General features: G+C 35.1%; 1 protein-coding gene across 3 annotated transcripts in view; it reads right to left on the minus strand.

Moving 5' to 3' along the window:
• fut9.L (fucosyltransferase 9 (alpha (1,3) fucosyltransferase) L homeolog) overlaps positions 1–13,284 on the minus strand; it is a 97,843-nt gene that overhangs the window by 15,192 nt on the left and 69,367 nt on the right. The window contains exon 3 of one of the 3 annotated variants that reach the window (XM_041563017.1): positions 11,225–11,326. The exons of the other annotated variants lie outside the window; for them this stretch is intronic. The gene's annotated coding sequence lies outside the window, so the exon portion shown is untranslated. The remainder of the gene's footprint in view (positions 1–11,224; positions 11,327–13,284) is intronic. 3 annotated transcript variants of the gene reach the window in all.

The raw sequence follows: 13,284 nt of genomic DNA on the forward strand, positions 1-13,284 counted from the left end.
ATCCACAACAGAAATAGTCACATTATTTATTGTACTATTCTTTTTAAAATGATGTATAACTCAGAATGAGCCCTTCTCATTCCAATCACAATAATAAAGTGACCAATGATTATTCATTCATTAAGGCATATGAATAATTCATGCTGAAAATTAGTGGTGCATATCTGCTGTAGGAAAACTGACTTTTTGCATTAATTATTTCACCTGGAAATGGAGGTTTTTTATGCAGGGAGCAAAGGGATATAGTAACGGCAAAAAATCTTGATTTGCACAGTGTACAAAACTGGGTAAAAAGAAGTAAAGAATAAAAAATATGGTGATTAGAGGTTTTTCCATGGCTGTTTTTTAATGCATAACACTTGCAGATTATTTTATTTAGAAGCACCATCTCTGTGTCATTATAGCTTGTTTGTTTTCTTCACCTTCTTATCCTTCCCTTTTACCCTTAGCTAGAGTGTTACAGTAGCTGCATTCCTTTTCCCAGAGCCGTCCTCAAGGATTTTACACAGCTCAGTAAGTAAAGTGCCCATTTTAGTGGGGCACACAAGAATCCAAATTCAATTTTATGAAGACATAGGGGGCTTCCTTTCCTAACAGATGTATTAGCGCTCACTCAAATAAATGATTTTAATAGAGTGAGCTCTAATACATCTTCTAAGCAAAAGGCCCCCATATAAGATAGATTGGATCTAACTGTCAATGTATATCTGGCACCCAACTCCTGCATGAAGACAGAATGAAGAGAAACAGATGCTGAGAGAGGTATAGTGAAGATAAACTTGATTATTTCAGAAATGGTACAGAATTTTTAATTGGTTATATTTAGAAAACTTCTTATTTCAGTATGCTGAAGCTTATGTAAAATTAAAATTTTCGCGATAGTGCCCCTTTAATAATTTTTTTATTTGCACTTTTTCTTACATTGTACACTGCAGTAGGTATTTATAATTTACAGCGTGTTGATTTTAAAAGGTATGTCTGCCCTATCCTGCTTCAGATTTATAGATATACACTACATTTTCTTAAGGGAAAACACCAGACTGGTGTGACATTTGGTAGCTGCTCACAACAAAGCAAATCACATTCTCTTGGTTGTTATTTCTGCCAGAAACAAATGTCTTTTTACATCTGGTTTCTGTGTATATCAAAACAATCTGCACGATTTATGCATATAAAATCTTAACCTCTTCAGTGACGAGAGAAAAAATATACACAGTACCTGAATCAGATTCAGAAGCATAACCAGAGGATAGTGAGTCCCAGCACCCCTGTAAACTTTGCAAAGGTAGACCTATTTTGCACTCCTGCCCCCCTAGTCTTAGGTTTTCTGCTCCTGTTGCAGAGATTCTAGTCATGTAAGGTTTTCAGATTGTCTGAAATATTCTGGGACAGATCTTTTATCTTTTAAAATGATATAGCTAGTGCTAAATGCAATGGGGCAAATTTACTAAAGGGCAAAGTGAGTAACGCTGGCAAAAATTTGTGGCGTAAATTCGCTAGTGAAGGAGATAGACTCTAGCGCAACTTCGCACTCTAGCTACAGGCGAATTTTGACTCTGGCGGATGGACGTAACTACGCAAATTCACTAAGATGCGGATTTTAATGTTACCTCTTGCGCCAGACTTGCCTTTGCTCCACCTCAGACCATGCGAAGTGCAATAGAGTACATTGGAGTTCCTCAAAAACAATTGAAAAATGTCCCAACAAACGCTGGCTACTTTTCAGTTTTTCAGGGTGATAGGCTGCAAAAGATCAGAATTTTTTTAAGGTACCCGGCTTCCCCCCTACATTTCTTTACATATGGCACCTAAACTATACACTGGGCTCATGTGTAGGGCAATATAACAACTCTATTTTCTTTTATTAAGGTTCCCTGAGCTTGTGTAGAGTAATGTATTTGCTGCAACATATACGTCCATTGAAATTTAACTTCCCGCCATATGCAAATTAGCCAACGCTAGCGCAAGCTTTGCTTGCCAAATTAACGGTAGCGAAACTTCGCCATCATTCGGCGCCCTGGCGAAGTGTGGCGATGTGAGCGAAGTCGTCGATGGCGAATTTATGGAGGTTAGCGAATTTGCCCCTATGTATGCATACAATAAATCTCCTGCACTTTTTGGTCCTAGCAGCAACCTTTTCCTATTATGTGTGTTTTACAACCTTTATACACAGGCATGGTCAATATATTTTTAGCAAAAACATGGGATGGATATTTGGTCTGGCTGAACAAGTAAGTCTATATACAGTATGTTCCTATAGGATAGTGGTTTTTTTTTTTAGACTTTTTGAGTTTGAGCCCCCCATATGGTCAAACATTTACTCAGGGTTCCCCTTTGCTAATAGCAAGGTTACACATACATGGAAATACACTGTACCTATCTGTATATTAGTTAGGGCAGAAAATATGTTTTCTTCCAATATGTCATTCTATAAGGGCAAATAGGCATTCTCCCTAAATTTACCCTAAATAGCCTTCAAGATAAGCCCCCAGCCAAGGATCTGGGCCTCCCTAGGTGAGGCAGTCCCACAGTTTGAAAACCAATGTTCTAGAGGATTAAATTGTATTCTGACACTGCCAATGTACTTATTAAATACAGGTAAATGCTCAGGGTACAGGTATATGTGTTCAGAGAGGCAGCATTTACTCTTGTCTTGCTGCAACCTCAAGGATAACTGCTATGTAACTATCACAAAGGACACATTTGAAAATAACAAATACCCTTTTATATTAGGTGTGGATAATAATATATAATACAGCAGAAATAATTTTCAAAGAGTGAAAAATACCTGAAAAGCTTATTTGGGTAGGTAATAATTTGTAAAGAATTTTGTGGAGAATTGTTATTTTACCAAATGAAATATCTATTATCCAAACTGTATTATTTATACACCACAATGTCCCCTGAAAATGAATGTTGAAAGTATATCTATGAAGGTTTCTCTTCATCCAGGTCATGGTATATATAATAGAAGTAAATCTAGAGCAACTAGATCTGCTGAGTAATCATTGAATACAGTCTACAACTCATTACTTCAATATTGTGTACTATAAAAATGTCTCCAAACCTTGAAAAAATTATTTATAAAGTGTAAAACCCACACATACTCAAATACAAAACTTTGGCATCTTAAAGCTGGTCACAGTCCTTTTTCAACTGTAAAAAAATATTTTTTGATTCAAGGTTTTAGAGGTTATCAAGTTTTTTTGTTTGTAAGCACACAATTCTAATGAAAAAAAGGATTTTGAGGTTTTTACTGTCTTACTCTGATTCATTCTGCATTTTTATTTGTGCTCTTTATATATTTGGATTTTTTAATAAATAAGAAGACACTTGTGCTTTATTTAAAATGTGAGTTTAGATTGAAAATAACCTCTAAAATTACACAAATACAATTTTTGTTAAATAACCCCCCCCTAATGTTGATATTCTGACTTAAATGTTTGCTTACATGCAGTTTACAGTATGGGGGAGATTTATTATTTATCATAGTTTTTTTCCAAGATTTTATGCCATTCTTAATTTCTCAATTCATTAAAAATTGATGGAAAATTGTGATCTGCTTTTTTTTTTGCCATGACTTAAAATGAACGTGACTAACCAATTTGATGTTTTCATAAATACGAGCACAATTGCGAGAAAAAAAATCCAATTTTTGATAAATGTGCCCCTATGTGGCTGTTTTTTCCTTCAGAATACTGAAGGGCAACTGTACTGTCAGACAGTAGGCAATTGCATGGCACTGATTAGCAACCTACATTTCTGTAAAAGAAAGGTTCTGTTGGAAAAATATATAATGATTATCTATGCTATACACGAACTGCTAAAAAAGAGATTTTAGATGAAAGTCACAAATAACACCTTTCATCAACACAAGCACTGCTAGATTCAATTGACGCTGTCAGAAGTTGGATTAAATCAGCCCATATGCAATTAATCTCCTTGGACCTTTCTGCTGAAATCTCACTCTGCTGGAAGCGCTTCTGCCCACAGGGTTATTAATCAGTGGCTAGATATGAATCAGAGGCTTTCAGCACTTTGGTTGAGTTAAGAACTTTTCACACAGTACCGTTGATTTGTATCTGATTAGATCATTTGGGCTGCAGCGCTACCTAAATTGAGATGTTGTTAGCAATCAAATTGCTCTTTATTTGCCCGATAAATGTTTTGTATTGTAATTTACTTGACTGCCCTACCAATATTTGTTAATGAAGCAATTGTCAAGAGTAGTTAACATATAAAAGGCTATATTTATCAAGGTTATGTTGAGCAATCTGGGGTAAAGTGGCTGTTTTCCATTTATTAAAACAGGGATTGTGTTGGGTATGGGATCTGTTATTTTACCTGGGACCTGGGTTTTTATGGATAAGGAGTTTTTCTATAATTAAGATCAACATACTTTAGGTTTCTAAAATGTTTTTACATTTAGGGGGTTATATATCAAAGGTCGAGTATGTGAGTTTTTTTTGTATTTCGAATAAACTCACAACTCCAATGGTTGCTTATTTATAAAAAAAACCGAATGTAAAAGACTCAATTGAATGCAATCGGGGGGGGGGGAAAACTAGAATAGTTTAAAAAACCTTGAACACCTTGAATTTATTGAGTTTTCGAACACAAACCACCGTAAAAAAAACGAAAATTATGATGGCAAAAAGCAGCTTCAAATGGTGAAAGGGGCCTCTGCCATTGACTTCTATATGATCTTAACAGGTTTTAACTGGAGTATTTTCAGATTCAGACTTTTAGCATCTTTGGGACATAATAAATTTCAGAAAATTTGAGTTTTATTAGGGAAACTGCCATTGAAAAATTGTAATTTTTAGAGAAAACACAGCGTGACCTTTGTTAAATAACCACCTAAATAAACCCAAAAGGATTGTTTTCCTCTAATATAGATTGATATACAGTATATGGAACTAAAGCTCCCACTGCTTCTCATTGTAGTTAACAGATTTTGGGTGCCACTACTTCTTCCCCTCATTGGATAATGTATTTATGATCTGGAGTAATTGTTCATAGAAGCCAGTGTAACATTATTTACAAGTGCATACTGTATGAGTGTGTGTATGAATAACCACATAACTATCTGGTTGGCACTATCCTCTGGGAAGTCTGAGATCCCTCTTGCGAGACATTTGTTGCTACATAAACATCCTTTACCCTCTCTAAGGGCGATATTGATTGATCATATCCCTCCGCTGTCTAGGGGAGGTGATAGGGCTAAAACTCTGTTACAAAGAGAGGCCAAATGGATACGGACTCTTGATACAATCTCCCCTAGGGGATTGAATGAATCTTTCTATAATGCCCTGAACATGATATCACAGGGTTCTATTGCTTTAAAATAAAGAGGGGGTGCAGTTGGTTATGATGTCATGTACCCCTGGGGAGTCACACTAATGTCCTTGAGTATCCATAGACTAATGGGGATCTATGGGATTGTTGAAACTGGTTATTCTATGAAAGTTTTTTGCTTAAGCATGTGCCTCACTTAAATGCTCTAGGGCACAGGTTAATTCTCTTAATTCTCTTAACAGATATATTTGGATATAATCTATGTTTTTAGAAAGTTTTATATTGTTACCACAACAGGGATATTAATTGAACTATGGCACTTATAATAGTTTATATATATATATATATATATATATATATATATATATATATATATATATATATATATATATATATATATATATATATATATATATATATAGATATATATATATAGATATATATATATAGATAGATATATATATATATAGATATAGATATATATATATTTACACATTATATACATATACATATATATATAATATAATATTTGTGAAGTTTTGTATTCACATGGTAGATATGATATGGATTTGCACTATATACACATAACTATAATATATGGATGTTTTAATATTTTGATTTGCTTGAATAATGAAGGTGAGGGATCATCTCACATCTGGAGCTATTATGACTAAAGTTCTTTTAATTGGTGTACTAATTGGATCATTTAGTAGGGGATGGCAATGGTTATAGAGCTTGGTTAATAGTGATGGAATTCTCACATTCTCATACATATTGCTGTTGTATTTTTTACCCTTACAGCATAGCAAAGTACCTGCTTTTCTCTATCCAGTAATAGAAAAAATTTGTGGGGTTCCTCTTATTAGGAGTAGCCATGCCCTATAATAAGATACCAGGTCAGGTGCTTATCAGGTAGTTCCTCTCATTCATTGCCTATCCCTTCATGGTCACACCAGGGACCCCAGACTTTACCAAATTTGCTAATAGAACCCCTATTTTCATATGTTAACTCATATAATGGAATCTTTTTGTTGGCTAATTGTTTCCAGGCCTTCAGTGGAGGCGTAGTTCCCATCCAATGCATAGCTATCGTTTTTTTTTGCATAGAAAAGCAGTAGTCTGAATAATAGTCTAGAATGTTTTAGCGGGACTATGTCTTCTAGGACACCTAGAAGGCATGTTGCTGAAGCGATTACTTTGGGAAAGACCAAGTTATTTGCTAGGTAATCTATTACTTTAGTCTAGAAACATTGGGATTGTGGGCAGGACCAGATCATATGAAAAAAATCTGCAGAGGCAAGAATCAGTAGGTATTCTCTTCATCTGATGCAGCTTTATCGGTGTGACATACAAGTGGTGAAAAGTTTTATATTGAATTAATCTGTCTTTAATTGAGACAAGGATTGTGTATATATTGACAGTAGCTTTTTCCCAATCATCAGAAATAAGTTCAGGGATATGAGAGGACCACCATTCTTCTGCTTGGAATGGTGTGGGACCTTTTAGCAGCAAGTTTTGATAGATGTTAGATGTTAGTTTGATAGGAGTGGGTAAATGGATAATTTCCTCTAAATTAAGGGCATTGTCCATTCCTTAAGGGCTATTCCACACGGGGAGATGCCTCGCCAGGCTTTTTCAGGCGACTGTTGAAAAGCGCATTGCCTCGTGTGGTTAGCACAGGCGTTTTTACATAGGCGCCCATACAAAACTGTCGCCTGCGCCGGTCGCGGCGACTGTCGCGGCGCTTTGTCGCCGCGACCGCAAACGCGTCGCTATCTCCCCGTGTGGACTAGCCCTAAAGATCTCGTCTGACACTTAAAAATAAAGTGGCCGTGCCAAAATCATCAAAATCGGTGCCCGCATTTTCTTTTTCCTAAACAGGATTATCATATTACATCCTGAAATTGCTTCCTGAAGATATTTTAATGGAAATGGCATTATTTGTGGCAGAGAAACTATATGCCTCTAATAAGCATAATAAAATAAAAGAAATGCTATCTTTATAAATATGATATGTGTAAGGTTTACATGGCAACAGAAAAATAGTTCTACTGTGCCTGCAATGCGGACAAAAATAAACTCCCAATAATAAACCCCAGTGATTAAGCAGCATGCAAAATGGAATGCATCTAACAGAACAATTTAATCGTAGTGCCTGTAAACATCAGGTAAGCTAAATCAAATAGTTAAAGGGGATCCAAACCCAATTGATGTAAACTTTTGCAATCAACATTACAGGGGGTTATTTACAAAAGTTCGAATGCCAAAAACTAGAAACATTTTTGCTATAAAATTAGAATTTTTAGTGGAAATTTTTTTTTCGAGATTTATTATATCTCGAAGACGGAAAAAGTCTGAATCCGAAAATACGACATCTCAGACCTGCTGAGGATGTATAAAAGTCAATGGTGGAGGTCCTATGGTCTGTGCTGGAATTAGCCTGAAAATCCGACTATTTTGGATTTTTTGGGCAAAAATCCAAAAAATTCAGGCTTTTCAGGAAAAATTGTACGATTCGGGAGAAAAATCAGACCATTCGGATTTTCGCTCGATTTTATCAAGTTTGTCCGAAAAAATTTGATTATTTTTTTTATTAATAAATAAGGTCACATCGTAGATTCTAGTTTGGTCGGATATGCATAAACAGATACTCGTTAGAAGAGGATACATCTGTACCATTATCCAAAAACTACTATACAAAAAATCTAGCGATTTGGGAGAGAAATCCATTTTATTGAGTTTTTTACCGACCCGATTTATTCTAGTTATTTTATTAATAAATAAGGAAAGACGGGAATACGAGTTTGGTCGAGCTTTTTTTTTTTAGATAAAATGAAAATTTTGTAAATAACCCCCTAAATGTTTATTTTCATTATACACCTCCCTTTAATTCTACTCCAATCCAGTTTGTCTTCTCAGTAATGTATTACCAAATGATAAGAAAATACATGGGGAAATGTACATGGTTTTAATCCAGCTTTTGTGAAACCTCAGTGCTCACACAAAACTGACAAAAAAGATGACATATTTTCTAGTTTGTTTCAGTATGCAGTGTATAGAGAAATGTCTTAATGCAAAAGTTATTTATGTGCCCAAGAAATATGCCTCCTTCAAGCTGGTCCTAAAAAAATGCATTATGCATAATTAAAATTCAAAATGTAATAACTATCTAATGAGTTTTACATTGCAAATTGCACATTTTTCTTCTTGTTTGCCTATTTTTTTTCTGCTTAGAAATTGTATTACTTTATCCCTATAAATGTCGTTGGTTTTGAAGAAAACATATAATTAAGCCAGTATTCAGGGCACTTCTGGTATTATATACATACATCTACCCAATGCCCATGCCATACAATGGCTTTATAGTAACTTTATAGCTGCATTTCTGCTTTTTCACATGCACGATATTCCTACACAATAAATAAAATAATAAACGGTAATAAAATGAAGTGTTTTTTTCGACTGCATCAATTGATTTTTATTCTTTAGTGAAGTTAAGGCCAGCTATTTAATTACACTTCAGAGCAAATTATATAGTGTATATTCAGCTCTGAACACTATGCCACCAGATGCAGTCAACAAACACTGAGCAGATGTAAACTCTTTGAAAAGTAAGAAGTAAGATTATGTACAAGGAAGAACACAATATGCTATATTGCTCAAGACAGCAGTGCTATTGGTAGACTTCCTCTCCAGTCCAATGAATGGAGGATGATAACAATATTGATTTTCCTGGATTGTACAAAGGACTGCAGAGAATTTCTTATTAGGAGACCAAATAGGATTTTATTGATTTTTATATGACGTGACAGATACTATTGTTGTTTCATTTTCAGTTTTAACTGGTAAACTAATACGCAGCCACATTTTTCCAATGGTTCACATCACTTAATCATTTCAACATAATATGAAAAAGACTAGGGCTAATGAAATCTAAAAGTATTATACAAAGTTGGTTTAGCTGTGATAAACATATTTTTTTCCAATGCATATCATTAGAGTGTATTAAAGGCCGTGGTGTAATTTCTCTCATAACACATACTGGGCAGGACACAGAGCTACTGTATATTAAGTCATCAGAGAAGATGGAGCATTAACATGTATTGGATTATTGTAAAGCAAGGATTATTAATTCAACAAATAATGAAAATAATACATAATCAAAAAAAAATCAAAGGGCTCTCTAATGATATTTGTGTAGGTGTATGAAAACCCTGAGAAAAAGTTATAAAAACCTAAATACATGTATTGGACCTGTTATCCAGAATGCTCAGGAGCTGGGTTTCCCAGGTTAATGGATCTTTCCATAATTTGGATCTTCATTCATTAAGGGGCAGATTTATCAAGGGTCAAATTGAAAATTCACAGTAAAATATTTGAATTTCGAGCTATTCTTGTGTACTTCGATTATGGAATAGTCCAAATTTGATTTGAATTTGAAAAAAAAATTGAAAAATCGAATTTTATCACATACTGTTAGTGATGGGCAAATTTATTCGGCAATTTGCGCAATTCGCCGCCAGCGAATAAATTCGAGAAAATTCGCCTGATAAAATTCACGGCATCAAAAAACGGACGCCGGCATCAAAAAACGGACGCCGGCATCAAAAAAACGTCACCGGCGTCAAAAACGGGCCGTTTTGCGAATTTTTCGCCGTTTCAGCGCAAATTCGCCCATCACTACATACTGTCTCTTAAAAATTTGACTTCCACCATTTGCCATCTAAAACCTGTCGAATTGCTGTTTTAGCCTATAGGGACCTCCTAGAACCTATTTGGAGTCAATTGGTGGACTTTTTGAAAATACTTTGAATCTAATTCGATTGAATATGACCTTACTTCGATTCAAATGATCAAATACAGCCTATTCACCCGCAAAAAACTCAAAACTTCAATTCTTTTAATACATTTAGTTTGGTCTTTTTTTATTCGAATTTCGAAGTTATGGGAGTTCAAAAAAACTCCCATTACTTTGAAATTCCCTTGCTAAATCTGCCCGAGTCTAATGGAAAATCACGTAAACCCAATAAACCCAATAGGCTGGCTTTGCTTCCAGTAAGGATTAATTATATCTTAGTTTGGATCAAGTACAAGGTACTGTTTTATTATTAAAGGGAAAAAAAATATTTTTTAAATATTTGGAATATTTGGATAAAATGGAGTAAAATCATATTTCCTGGGTAAATATTGTGAATAATCAGGTCAGCCAGTTCTTAGGTGAAAATAGTTATATATTGCTCCTTGTTAATATGGAATTTATGTATTTGTAATGAAAATAAATAAAAGAACTAGATGTGGCTGGTGATAACACTCCACAAAACCTTTCAAAGGTTCTATCTTCTATAAAATGTGTCAATATAAGTGTAAAAAACATGCAAGAAGGAGAAAGGGCAAAAAAAGACAGAAAAGATTCTGAATAAAGTAACGCGCATTTCAAGAATACAGGTATAATTTATATTGGGGAAGGCAGCATACGAATCCTCCATTTTCTTGCACTTTACACACATGATTATATATATTATTGTTACAGGTTTCTGTGCTCTATTTTGGTTGTCCCCATGAAACATTGACCTGAGAAAAAGCATTGTCGTGCAGGACCAGCTTATGGCATCAATTTGCTGTTTAAAGATATTATTTTTTCTAGATGAAGGATATTCTATTATTTTCAAAGAGCTCCTAATACTTATATATGTTATGTGTTCTTTCCTTGAAACTTGACCATACATCTATAGGTATATCTATAGATATTTATCTGTAAATTGTACTGATCTGATCAGTCACAGCTCTGAACTCAATGTATGGTACATGTTTGACATTCACAGCTGCGCTATTTTTTCCATGTTCTGTCTGCATTGGTCCCACATCCTTTGCATTAATATGTTACATATTGTACAGTACATTTAGGGATATGTTTTCTCTAACTTACCTTAATGTCATTCTATTGCTTCAGGTTCTCTGTAGCTTTATGGGCAATTTTCTAGTTCTGCAGGCATGCTAAGGAGTTGATCATAGATGCTCAATAAGATGTCTGTTACAAGTAAATGTGTTATTTATGAGTTAGCAAGGAAATAACCTGGATGCTAATTTCAAACGGGTCAGCAAGAGACCTGCATTTAAGCAGAGCAACAAGACGATAAATTGAATACAACTACTTGAATATGTATTTTGAGCTTCTGTGCTCAGTTTCACTACAGGATTATGCAAATAACACTGGAGCATTTCTGGCAGGAACACATTGGATAAACACATATATTTTCATTCAGCACAACCAGAGCAGAAGTAATCTAGAGGCAATGACATTTTGGAAGCCCTACTGGCATACAATATGCTTGTTTGCTCACTTTCAAAATATTTCTTTCGAAAGTTAAAAATCATGTCTCAAGGAATAAGAAAAAGTAAATGATATACACAGTAACGTAACTGGAGTGGGGCGGGCCCTGGTGCGGGACACGCCCCCTCCGTACAAGATTATCTGACCGGAAATCGCCAGTGCGCGAGCTGCCGGGGGGCCCTGAGGGGGTGCGGGCCCCTGGCCCAATTGCACATCCTGCTCCCCCGGTAGTTCCGCTACTGGATATACATTTTTAGTAAAAGAAACTAGGTATTATGGATTCTTCTTATCAAGTAGTTATAGTAATGATATCACATCACCGAACATAAGGACATGGTGGCATTAATTTGTAAGGAGCCAAGGTTCTATCTTCCTTTTATGTTAAAACTTGATCTCATGTATTTATACTTATTCGTCTGTTCATTATTTATATAGAAAAACACTTTTAGGGTTATTTACTAAAATCCGAATTTATCTCGTCCCAATAAAAAAAAGCCGGACCAAATTCCCATGCCTGATTTTGCTTTATTAGTTAATAAATGAACTCAATTTATTCGGAAAAACTTGAACAAAAACACAAATTTTTTTCTGGCTTTTCTTCCGAAAACCACTAGAGAGTCAGATTTTCGGGCTAAGACCAGCACAGACCAGGATAACTTCAATTTAGCATGCATGCCTCTACCATTGACTTATACAGGACCTCGGCAGGTCTGAGATGGCAGATTTTCAGATCCAGGCTTTTTGCAGCATCAGAGTATAATAAATCTCAAAAATCTGAGGGGTTTTTTCCACAAAAAAAATCAAGTTTTTGTCACCAAAAGGCATGAGCAACAAAATTTGAGGTTTAGTAAACAACCCCCTTAATGTATCTATGTACATTAAGTAACCAATTCAACATTGGTTCAAATACAGGTATACATTAACATATTCATACAGGATATATATAAAATTAAAGTAAACAGAGATTAACAAATTCATCAGAATGTTAGTTTAGTAGAAATCATTGCCAACACAGACAAGAGCATTCATCCATTGTCACATCTCACCTTGATTTGACCTGAATCCTACAAATCCATGGTAAATGCAACTGACCTTGGATTTTATATAAATTAAGTGAATTAATGATAACTGCTTTTCTCAGTGCTAAGGGCAATGCTGCTAATATCTGTAGTAGCAAGCAAAATTCACACTACCTGTATTAAGATGACTTTGGCTTGCCTTCATAAGTAATTAGCACTCATAAGCACACAGGAACATTATTTCATGTTTAGTGATGGGCCAATTTATTCGCCAGGCGCAATTTCGCTGTGAATTACCGCGATTCACCGCCCGCGAATAAATTTGCGAACCCACCGCGAACATTCCCCGCCCGCATCAAAACAAATGGATGCCGGCATCAAAAACAAGACACTGGTGCCGTTTCGAAAATTTTTTGCCATTTTGCTGGAAATTCACAAATTGTTTGGCGAAACAAAACGCCCCAAATTCGCCCATCACTATTAATTTTCTTATACTGTATGTACAATAATCAAGTATCTTGCGAACATTTGCAAAATGTTTTAACCTTAACATAGGGAATTTAGGTCACATGGGAATTTAGGATTAAAGCCTACTTCTTTTGATGCAATGTGCTTGAACACCTAAACTGCCTATTT

Source organism: Xenopus laevis, chromosome 5L, assembly GCF_017654675.1.
Source record: "Xenopus laevis strain J_2021 chromosome 5L, Xenopus_laevis_v10.1, whole genome shotgun sequence".
Lineage (NCBI taxonomy): Eukaryota > Metazoa > Chordata > Amphibia > Anura > Pipidae > Xenopus > Xenopus laevis.